We start from the raw sequence: 12,394 nt of genomic DNA, 5'->3' as shown, positions 1-12,394 counted from the left end.
AGAGAGAGAGGGAGACACAGAATCGGAAACAGGCTCCAGGCTCTGAGCCATCAGCCCAGAGCCCGACGCGGGGCTCGAACTCACGGACCGCGAGATCGTGACCTGGCTGAAGTCGGACGCCTAACCGACTGCGCCACCCAGGCGCCCCATTTGTGAGAGTTTAAATAACTTTCACATGTTATTCACCCGAAATGTCAGTGCTCGCTATGAAATAAGAGCTAAAAAAAAAAATCCAGGCAACCAGATTATATGCACATTTTCCACTTAGGCACAAACAGGTCAACAGTCCCCCCCACCAATTCCTTGTTACTTAATGGAGGCAAAATGAAAAGTCTGATGTCTGCCTCTGACCCCATTAAACACGATTCCCAGAAGTGAAAATTGCCATTAAAAGGTGTAACTCTTCAGGGCAAATATTGCCAGTACAAACCCATGACACTTATTCCATTTAATGCTATTTTTAAGAAAAAACAGTATGTCCATAGCTGTGGTGTTCATGGCCATCAAAATATCATGATGCATCCAGTGCTTACTGGTACACTGATGTCAACAGTGCGTAGAATCCATTTAAGGAGGCAGTGATGTCTTTGGCACATCTGCACTTTGAAAGCCCTTTGGTTAATGGGATGAATCAGCCGCTTAAGTTCTTAGCCATTTTCCTTCTTCAAAGCTGCTCGTTTGCTCTAGGAAGATGATATTCATCACTGCCCAAAATATACCCAGTGCTCGAACTCCCAGGTGGATAATGGAGACCTATGTCACTGATGTGAACTTGGGAAGGAATTAGCAGACCGAGATGCCAATTTTGGGGCTGCTTTGTAGCCTTTTTCTCTTTTTGTGAATTAGGACATACACTCTGAGCCCATGGAAACCATGCTCGTCAGAACATTGTGGAGTATCGTCTACAAAGGGCTAAAAACAAAAACAAACCCCAAGACTGTCAGTCTCTAATTTTATGTATAGTAAAAATATCAGCAAAAAAGAGAGGGGAAATAAAGGCTTCTTAAGACACAGAAAAGCTGAGAAATTTGTCTCCAAGAGACACGCTCTTCAAGAAATCTTCAACAAAGTTCTTCAGGCAGAATGGAAAGGACACCAGAGGGAAAACTGAACGTACACGAAGGGAAGGGTGTGAAAACGCAGTTGTTGTGGGCAAATCTAAGACTCTTCTTCTCCCGTTTAAAAAAAATAATGAACAGTTTAAAGCAACATTTAAGAGTACATTGTGGGTTTAACATGTAGTTGGAGTAACGTGTTATAAAAACAACACAGGACAGGGTGGGTGAGTGCAGTGTTCTGGGCTTCTTCCATTATTTCAAGGTGCTACGCTGTTCAATTGTGCTAGAGATGCATTATAAACACTCGCAGAACCACTGCAAGATTGTTTTTATTATTAAATGATTTAATGGTTGAAATAAATGGGATTCTAATTTTATTTAATGTTTATTTTTGAAAGACACAGAGAGGCAGTGCAAGCGGGGAGAGGGGTAGAGAGAGAGGGAGACACAGAATCCGAAGCATGCTCCAGGCTCTGAGCTGTCAGCATGGGATTCTATAAAGTGAATTTTTATTTTGTACATGTACACAAGAGTGTTTAATTTCATTTATCCTTTACTCAATTTTTCTACTTTTATTTATCTTAAATAATTTTAAAATTCTAATACAAATAATAAGCCCAAACCAGATGGGACTATCAAAATCTCCCTAAGATTTCTATGGAGGTACATGATGACTTCATTGAAGAGTTTCAACCTGATGAACTCTTACGTTTAAATTTGCCAACCAGCTTCTGAAAAATGCCAAATTAAATATTACATATTATGCCCTAAGTAACTGTAAAGCTGTGGTGAGTGCTAGGCTTGCTTCCTCATTCTGCCTAAAATGCGGTGCCAACCCTCACCCTACCCACTATGACATCATACCCAATTTGGGGGGGTGGGTCCTGATTTCCATAGCAACAACCAATCAGATAAGTCCTGCTCTCTCTGCCTCAGTCACCGAGGTGCCCCCAATAGAGGAAAGCAAGAGCTCATTTTTCCATGGCCATGAGACTGATTCAGAGATGATCCCTGTCCTAATGGTGGAAATTCCTGGACACGGATTTCTTTTTTTAAATTTTTTTTTTTTCAACGTTTATTTATTTTTGGGACAGAGAGAGACAGAGCATGAATGGGGGAGGGGCAGAGAGAGAGGGAGACACAGAATCGGAAGCAGGCTCCAGGCTCTGAGCCATCAGCCCAGAGCCCGACGCGGGGCTCGAACTCACGGACCGCGAGATCGTGACCTGGCTGAAGTCGGACGCTTAACCGACTGCGCCACCCAGGCGCCCCTGGACACGGATTTCAAGTGGCGTCATGGGCAAGAGGTCAGGAGAGATGCCAGAATGAGGGAGATGAAGGTAAGAAACACCAGAAGCATTGCACACAACCAGATTCAGGGCCCTCGTTTTTCCACCTGGGAGCCTACAAAGACTTGTGTGACATCAAAAATTTATATTTAAGAGAATGGGGGATGTATCTTCTGTCACTTCTGGTATCCAATCTGCAACATGAATGCCTCAGAATACTTCAATAAAGTTTTTGAAAAAGGATATATGATAAAAACCAAGAACAAAATTATCCTAAACTTAACAAATGAAAACTCAACAGCAAAATACTGATCCTAAATTGTGCACCAGGCTCAGTACCCAGTCTGATGGGGATTCTCAGGAAAGAAAAAAGCTCAATCACTGATCTTAATTAGGAACAAACCAGTAAGAGATACAGAACTTATTATCTATGAGAAGCACAAAAACAAATAGGGCATATGGGAGCCCCATCAAGAATCATCTACTCCTATTTATTTACTCATAATTTTTTTAATGTTTATTTATTCTTGAGAGAGAGAGAGACAGAGCATGAGCAGGGGAGGCAGATAGAGAGGGAGACACAGAATCCAAAGTAGGCTCCAGGCTCTAAGCTGTCAGCACAGAGCTCTACACGGGGCCCAAACCCACGAGCCATGAGACCATGACCTGAGCCGAAGCCGGAAGCTCAACTGACTGAGCCACCCAGGTGCCCCTACTCCAAATAAAAGTGGGAAAAAAATGAGACCTCTAATGCATGGAGTAGGAGTTCAGAAATTTTCTTCCAGGAAGTGGGTTTCAAGTGGACTTAAAAAGATCAAATTCAATGGAAAATGAGACAAGACACAAGTCTGCAATGGTAGCAAAGATACAGAGGTAAGCATGCAGAGAACATACGTCAAAGAGAGGGAGAAGTTCAGCCTTTTGCATAGTTAAATATATTGGAATGCTTTTATTACTGTAATCATACTATTTTTTAAATGGATCCCTTTGTGATTCCTTCTTTTTCACATTTGCATTGAGAAGTCATAAACTTCACTTTCTTTTTCCCTTGGATTTCAAATGAATACAGTCAGAAATAAAATGTTATAAACAGTAAGTGGGGAAATCTTCACACACACAAAAAAAACATCCATTGTTAACATCCATTGTTTCTCTTTCAACAATGAGAAATACTTTATAGTTCACCGACCCTAGATAAGACAGAGCAGTAGATGCTACGACATGAAATATGGTCCTGCCCTTAAATAGCTTATTATCTGCAAGGGTAAACATCCATGTACATGTGTGATTATATCCGGAAGCAGGTTATGACAATAGCAGTAAGAAGGTAAATTCAGAGAAGGGGTTACTACTTCCTGTTGTGTGGATTATCATCAACTATAGTGGAATATGTATCAGTCAGCTACAGCTGCTCTAACAAAAAACACAGACAACATTTATTTTCTCATAGTTCTGGAGGTTGGGAAGTCCAAGATCAAGGTGCCGGTAAGATAGGTTTTATTCTGAGGCCTCTACTCCTGGGTTGGAGGTGGCCGCCATCTTGCTGTGGGCTCACATGGCCTCTTCTTTGTGTGTACTTACTCTCTCATATCTGTCTCATAAGTGCACTGATGCCATCATGAGGCCCCAACCTCATGACTCCATCCAACTCTTATTCCCTCCCAGAGGCCCCACCTCCAAGATCCATCACATTGGGGGTCAGGGCTTCAACATACCAAATCTGCGGGGACACATTCTGTCCATGAGTACATGGGTTTTGGAGGCTGGAGCATTGCTGAGGTGACAGCGGTGGGCTGAGGGAACTCAAGAGAGGAGAGAGAAAGGCCGTAAGGGGAGGGAACAACGCTTGCTTCCTGTGCTCAGACCCTGTGATTGCAAGCCCGCGTCAGTTTGCTGAGGCCACAGGTTACAACTGTCATGATAGCCCTGGTTCAGAAGAGACTCAAGGTGAAAGGCTTGACTGAGCTAATGGGAACAGCTGGTGATAAGGAAATCCCCTGAACAAAGCCGGGATGGAGACTATGGGGCTATGAGAAGACAGAGGGACATGTCCTTATGGTCTGGCCCCAGTAGCCATTTGCTTCGACTGCTGTAAAACCTGCAGACGGAACACCCAGAGGTCATTCTGGGTTTCATGCCCCTCACTCAGGGCCATTGACACAATCCCACCCTGGCACGTGTCAGAAGAGCTCTTCTGAGAACTGTGGATGGGACTCTTGCTGTTTACTGAGGTCCAGAGGAGGGCAAGCGAGCAAAACGGGGGAAAGAGAAGAGGGGAAAAAAACCAAAGTAGGGAACCATTTTCAAGGGTCCAAACAAAGGAAACCAGATTCTGTTCAAATCCGTTCATGCCCCCTGGGGATATTTCCATGGACTCACTGCAGGGGTTCAGTTATTTTACACCAATAACCTCAGGAGACAAGACTGTGCTCACATAGAAGGGGAAGACCGTTCTCTGACCATTTGTTAGTAAAGTAGAAAAATAACATACTTTTGCGAAGACATTGGAGGTGTATCAGGTTTTCTCATTTTATGGTTCAAGCTGAACCCGCCTATCCACTTTTTTTTTGTGGGGGATGGCTTTTGGGGCTCATCAAATAATTATTTTTAAGGTCGTTAGTGTTACAAAGAAGTGCAGGTTACAGGTTTTCTTTACATATCTTTGCTCTTTTAAGGGGTTCTAACTGGACGATAGGACGGACACAGATTTCCTCCTGAACAACGCTGTGCAGTCAGCAGACATGGAAGGTTCTTTCCTTCCTACGTCGACAAGTGCAGTCCCAGACATGAGTGTGGGTTGCAGAGACGTGGTTGCTAATGGTGGTGGATATATTTCCGTGGAACCTTCTGTTGATGGCACGTGTTAACAGGATTGAAGTTACAGTCATGATGTGAAGTCTAACTTTCAGATATAGTTATTTAAATTATACAAGTTGAAGAACAGTGTTCGTGTACTGCAGCCATGAGGATGTGGCAGAACCCAGGGGTGGTACTTAATTACTGGATTTGGGGGCAATGCTGGTAGAGATTTGGCTGTGGCCAGGGGAATAGCTGCTTCTCCTGTGAATAAGCATGAAGTTTCATTGTATTCTGTCACTCACGGTGGGCACTGAAGCATGACGAGTACCTGTTACCCCTGTCTCCCCACTTTTCATCCCGAGCATCATGTTCTCAATGAGACAGGAGACATAAAATCTCCCTTTTTATTTTAAAGTTTATTTATTTATTTTGACAGAGAGACAGATGTGGGAGGGGCAGAGAGAGAAGGAGAGAGACCATCCGAAGCAGTCTCTGTCTCATTAGTGTGGAGCCTGACCGAGGACTCAAACTCACAAACCGTGAGATCATGACCTGAGCCGAAACCAAGAGTCAGATGCTTAACCGACTGAGCTCCCCAACCCCTTCTGAAGACACTGTCCCTGCCTGCATGGATGGGAGCCAGGACACTGCCTGTGCCACCCCATGACCCTTGATGCAAAGCACACATTCCATTTGGAAAGAAAACATTGTCTCTCAAGAGTTCAAGGTTTTACACTGAACCCTCAGTCAGGACACAGACAGCACTACAAAGATGAAAACCTGTGCGAAGGGCAGTGATGGTGGTCGGTTAGCAGGAGATGTCGGGAAGAAAGAGACCCCAGGAAAATCTGATGGACATCTCCTAATGGGTTTCCCACTACTAGAGGTCACCTCCACGTTGCCGACGAACTAATTTTTGAGCACGTGCTGGGGGCCAGGGCCTTTGTAACTCTCACTGCCTCCTCTGAGCTGACTAGCAAGGCAGGACCAATCACCCCCGTGCCCCCCTTCACGGGAGGAAGCACACCAGAATGTGATGGGCTGGGACTCTGTCAACCTCAGGACTCCCCATTCTCTGCTGTGCTGTGCTGGGCAATTAGTAAAAGGATGGGGAACAGTGCCTGCCTTATCAGAAAGCTGTGAGGGTTAGATGCTGTGCTACACATAAAGCTCTTAGCTTCTGGGCCTTAGGAAGAACTCAACGGACCTGAACATTATCGTTTACACAGAGACGGTCACTGAGGTCCAGAGAAGCATCCTGTTTTGTCCGATTTTGCGTAACAGGCTTCTTGACTCTTGAGTGTAAGCATTCAACCACAATACAATAATTCAGGGCAGTGAAGTTCTTTTTCATTCTCATCTGTAATATGGCACATGGTAGGAACTCAAACAAGTCTCGATGGCTTGGTAGAATCCCACTCACCCAGTTTTCCCTAGGATACTTCCTCTTTCTGTGAACTACTCCCATTTGAAGGTCAAGCACTCTTGTGTCATGGCTCAGGCCATTTCCACTGCTACAAAAAGTGCAGATCACAGCACGCCATCCAGTCGCAGCCAAAGTTTGGGCGCAAGCCCTCTGCTCTTGCTAAAGACGCACACAAGCACCTGTGCCGCTCTGCTGGGACACCAAGGTCAGGAGGCAGGGCGTCAATAGAGCCCTGACACATGGAGGGGCTTACAGCTCAGCCAGTCCTTCCACACCCTCTGTTGACAAGGTGGCAGGACCGGAATATTCAGCGTGTGCGTCGCTGCCGGAGACAAGGCCACTTTGTGCGTCCGTGCAGGAGGGCGGCCCGGATGGAGTGAGAACGGGATGGAATGAAAACTTTACACCCTCTTCTAAAGGGAGGGGCACCAGGGCTATGCCTCTAAGGAGTCCGGAACTCAAGAGCAAGGCAACAATCTCTAAGGGTCAGAGCTTGTGATAGCTCCTTTCCAGTGACACGTGAGAGCCTTTTCCCTGCAGGAAAACAAAATGAAAATGAAAACAAACCAGAGCGCTTATTTCCGATTAAGACAGCTCAGTGTGCAGAACCCCCTGTTTCAAACAGGCAGTGGTGCAGACTGACCTTCACAGAAGACAGAAATATCAGCAAGATAAAGCCGGCGGGCATGGGGGTGGGGGGAAGGTGCCAACGGGGCTCAAGGTTCACTGGGAGTCTGTCGGCACGGAAACAGCAAGGACTGCATTTCCCCAACCTGTGGCGGGGGCCGGGGGCCAGCTTTACCCACATGAAACCTGGGACTCTGGGGAGGAGGCTCACAGAAGCGTCGTGTGTAGCCTGGTGGCTTCAGCTGACTTTAAAGGTGTGGCTTAGGACCCCTGATGAAAGGACACACTAAACGGTAACTAAAAAGAAGGCAAATCAAGCAGGTCACTTACTATCATGAGCAGGCTTACTATCATGAGGATCTGCCACACTCCTAGTCTCACGAGGGCAGGACTACAGAGCACGACAGCCCCTTGCACTGAGGGCACAGGAAGGGGCCGGGAGGGGGTACACGGAGCTGGGGGCTAGACGACGCAAGGTCGACAGCATGTCTCCTCTGAATGGGACTGCAATGCAAACTCACACCCCTACACACAAATGAGACACACACCCTGTGAAACCAATGGTCGTAGCGTAAGTTTGGTCCACACGAAACAAACCTACAGAAAGAGATGTGACAAAGACTTTGGATCCCCAAAAGGATAATGTGAAAAGTTGAATATTTAAAAAGGGAAATAAAAAAAAAACAGATATAGAAAAAAGATGGATTTTTTTTTAACAGATGCAGTTGAAAACACTGAAGATTGAAAATATATTCTCCAAAAAGGAAAAAAGAAATCTTGAAGGGATAGGATCAACATAAGACTGGGAACATCTAAAAAGAGAGTCTGTAACCAGGAAGGGCAGTGTGTGCAAATTTATTCGGATTCAGCACAGACATAGAAAGAGACATGAAATCTGAAACGAGAAGCTGAGACAATTTGGGGAGTAGATTGAGAAGCGATGACATAAGTGTAAGTTGAAGTCCTAGAAGAAATAAACATTTTAAGAAAAAACAGCCTTATGCCTTATGGATCTTGGCAGAAACTAAGAAAGGCAAAAGACAAGTCCAATCTATTGAGTCCTGCACTCAAATAACGAGCAGGATCAATAAACCTATTGAGCCCTAGACTTTCCGAGGGAAATGGCAGTTTTAAGGTAACAGATAAAATGATAGATTATCCCACAGAAAAAGCACAATTTGGTTGCACTGAATAGCAATTACAATGCCGGCAGATTTCTCACTTGCAAAAACAGGTCGGAAGGTAATAGAAAGAAAGATCTATAACTAACTCTGCACCCGTTACCGAATGTAGACAGAACACAAGTCATGAAGGACACAGACGATCTGAACAGCAGTCTCACAGACGTCACCTAAATAATCGATGTTTATGGGACCCTCCGCCCAAGAGCAGCACTAAGACATGCTCTTTTAAAGGGACATGGAGTAATTACCAACAGAGGATATCTACAGGGTCATAAAACATCTCAATTAACTGAAAAGAATTGAAAATATCGACACATATTCAGCGACAGGAAAACAATTAGAAATAAGGAACAAGACTGCCTAGGAAATCCCAGTATACTTAGAAATTAAGCCACATAGGTATAGGACAAGAAAGAAATGACAATAGGAGTAAGAAAACATGAAAAACTGATAAAGCGACACATCAGAATTTGTGGGATGCACCTAAAGCAGGCGTACAGGAGAGGTTTTTTTTTTTAATTTTTTAAATGTTTATTTATTTTTGAGAGAGAGTACAAGTGGGGGAGGGGCAGAGAGAGAGGGAGCCACAAGAATCTGAAGCAGGCTCCAGGCTCTAAGCTGTGACCGCAGAGCCCGACGCAGGGCTCAAACTCACGAACCCGAGACATCATGACCTGAGCTGAAGTCAGACACTTAACTGAATGAGCCACCTAGGCACCTCTAGGAGAGTTTATGGCTCTTAGGGTTCTCAGAAAAGAAGGGAGTTTGGAATCTGACACACTGAGCCTACACTTAAGCTAGATAAACAATAGCAAATTAATCCCAAGTTAAGTAAAAACAACAAGAAAGGAAGAACTATCAAACATAGTACTGAAATCAGTGGAATAGAAAATGATGAACTAATAGCAAATATCAACTAACCAAAATATAGTACATTGAAAGAGGTTAAGAGCCTAGGTGAACCTGATGTAGCATGGGGCGGGAGCAGTGAAGAAGGAAGGGTTTGCACACAGAGAGTGATTTCTAGCAGTCATCAGGAAATAAGGGGCATCACTGCACGTATTACATGATGTAAGGAGCATATGCTATGAAACAATTCACGCCAATAAAATGAAACACTTGGATGAAGCGGACATTAAAAAAAAAAACGTAACACACATAAGCAGGGAAACACACACATAAACAAGGGAAAAAATCAGAATAGGCCTGACATTGCATTTATAACTAAAACCTTCCTCCAGGGCACCTGGGGGTGGGGGTGGGGGGCTCAGTCAGTTAAGCGTCTGACCTCAGCTCATGCCATGTCCTCATGGTTCGTGAGTTCCAGCCCCGTGTTGGGCTCTGTGCTGACAGCCTGCTTCAGATCCCTCTCTCTGTCCCTCCCCAGCTGGTTCTCTCTTAAAATAAATAAATAAACTTAAAAAAAAAAATAAAAATAAAACCTTCCTCCAAAGAAAATTTGAGGCCAAACGGTTCTATTGATCAATTCTAGGTGACATTAAAGGAAGTAATAATATTAAAACTATATGAACTTCTTCAGGAAAAACCAGAAGACACTATATATATATGACTTAATAAACCCAGAATAACCATGACACCAAGTAAGAATAGTATAAGAAATAAAACACAAATACAACAATCCTTAACAAAATTCAACAATCATCAGGAGCAAAAAAGATTAATACATTATGGCCAAGGAAGCTTCATTCCATAACCGCATGGCTGCATTAACACATAAAAAAAAAAATAATCAATGTAACTTCTAGTATTGATATAAGAGAGACATATGGTCAATTTAGACGCAGAAAGGGCTTGTGGTAAAATTCAAGACCCAATTATGATTGTTGGAGTCTGACAGTGAAAGACTAAACACGTTCCAACAAAACACGGTTAAAAAAAAAGAATATTCTCATTTTATTCTAGGTTGTACTGAAGGTCACAGTGCAACAATACAAATATTACTTGATTCTGGCACAACACGGGGTTTGAGCTGGGTCTACTTACACGTGGATATTTTTTCAATAAGTACAGTGCAGTACTGTAAATGTATTTTCTCTTATGATTTTCTTCATAATACCTGCTTTTCCCTAGTTTACTTTACTGTCAGAACAGAGTATGTAATACATAGAACATAGAAAATACGTGATAATCAAGTGCTTGTTATTGATAAGGGTTCCAGTTGACAGTAAGCTATTAGTAGTTAAGTTTTTGGGGAGGCAGAAGTTATAGGCAGATCGTGCGGGGCGGGGCGGGGGGTGGTCAGCATCCCAAACTCCAGTGTTGTTATTTAAGGGTCAACTGTCAATCGTATTATTTAAGGGGATGATATTAAGAAGGTAGACCAAGAGTCTATCATGGCAGAAACATGATTTTGTATGTAGGAAATGCTAATAGCCTACAAACAACTATTAATCCTAATTGGTGAATTTTGCATGGGGATAGAGTTAAAATTTCAATACACATGTATGTGTGTATATACATATATACATTACATACTAGTAACAAATGGAATTTTAGGTACTAAAATGCCATCTATAATAACATCATAAAACAAAGGATATTAAGGATACATTTAACAAAATGTGAGCAAAACCTCTACCCTGAAACAACAGAATGTTGCTGAGAGAAATTAAAGTAGATTTAGATAAATGAAAACATAAATCATGCTCATGGATTTTAAGATTCCTTATTGTTGAGATCTCAGTTCCCCACATTATTATGTATGGATGGAATGCAGTTCTATTTCCAGCAAGCTTTGTTGACCACCAATGCTTGAAATTTAAAGGAGTTGAAGAGGACCCAGAATAGCCAAAACAACCTTGAAAAACACGAGCAACTTTGCAGGACTCCCATTACTTGCTTTCGATCGTTGTTCTGGAGCCTGAGTAGGTCACACAGAAAATCAGGACTCCGTGGCCTTAGGAAGACACGTGCATAGATCAGCGATGAGAAAGACACCACTATATATATGGTGAAAATAAACTAGGCCAAAGTAATTTCACGGAGGAAAGAGGAGATTTTTCAAATTATAATAATGGGGATAGGATCGAATAAGACAATTAAATTAACATTCTCCTTCCATTGAGCATAGTTAAAATCCGGGACCAAAATACAAAAACAATCAGTCAGGATCCCTAAAAAGGAAACAGTAAGCACCTGGAGGGACTGAAATCCAGACCTGAAAAAGTCCCATAACAGAAGTGAGTTTCCCAGTTTTTCCTTGTTGGTTTCGCAGCTTTGACCAGAGGGCTAAGTGGATGCCAGAACTTGGCAGGGAGCTTGGACAAGATATCTATCTTTAGGAGCAACTCTCCGGGTTTTGCCCCCAAACTAGAGAAACAGCCTCGTGTGTGCCCAACGGCATGGAGGGAATGCGTGTTTCTTTCTGCTTGGTTCTCTCTCTCCTCTCTCTCCTGGCTGATGCAGGCTGAATGACTTCATTGCCAGGTAGGCAGCTACAGATGTTGCAGGGGGAGCCCCTACAGGAGACCCATCCCACTTCCTTCCCCGAGACAGAGGAGAAAAGGAGCCCTTGCCACCTGTGGACCGTGGGCGAGTCATGACTTTCCTCTCTTCCTGCTTCATCCCAAACGTGACCCTGGTCACATGGAACTACACAACAGAGTGTGTGTGTGTGCACGCGCATGCATGTGTGTGTGTGTGTGTGTGTGTGTGTGTGTGTGTGTGTGGGTGCACGCAAGCATGCACACATGCAGCTGAAGCCCTGAGGGAAACCTGTCTTTCTGGCCACAAAAATCAGGTAAAGAGGCACCCAGGAGGCACAGAGTGTGAGGCACAGTCAGCAGGCTTAAATACAAGATCAGAATTAAAAATAAAATACTAAGATACTTAGTAAAATTAGAATTTCAGATAAACAACGAAAATGCTTTTAATACAAGACATTCCCTGTGATATCTAGAACGTGCCCATACTAGACAATTACTCATTACATACCAAAACGGGGCATGCTGTATTATTCCTGGTGACCCGAGGCAGAGCTCCCTCCAGAGG

General features: G+C 43.6%; 1 long non-coding RNA gene across 3 annotated transcripts in view; it reads right to left on the bottom strand.

Annotated features, from left to right (window-relative positions):
* LOC123595302 overlaps window positions 1–12,394 on the bottom strand; it is a 546,512-nt gene that overhangs the window by 60,144 nt on the left and 473,974 nt on the right. The window lies entirely within an intron of this gene.

The sequence above is a fragment of the Leopardus geoffroyi genome, chromosome X, assembly GCF_018350155.1.
Source record: "Leopardus geoffroyi isolate Oge1 chromosome X, O.geoffroyi_Oge1_pat1.0, whole genome shotgun sequence".
Taxonomy (NCBI): domain Eukaryota; kingdom Metazoa; phylum Chordata; class Mammalia; order Carnivora; family Felidae; genus Leopardus; species Leopardus geoffroyi.
This window is presented reverse-complemented; position numbering and strand designations above follow the sequence as displayed.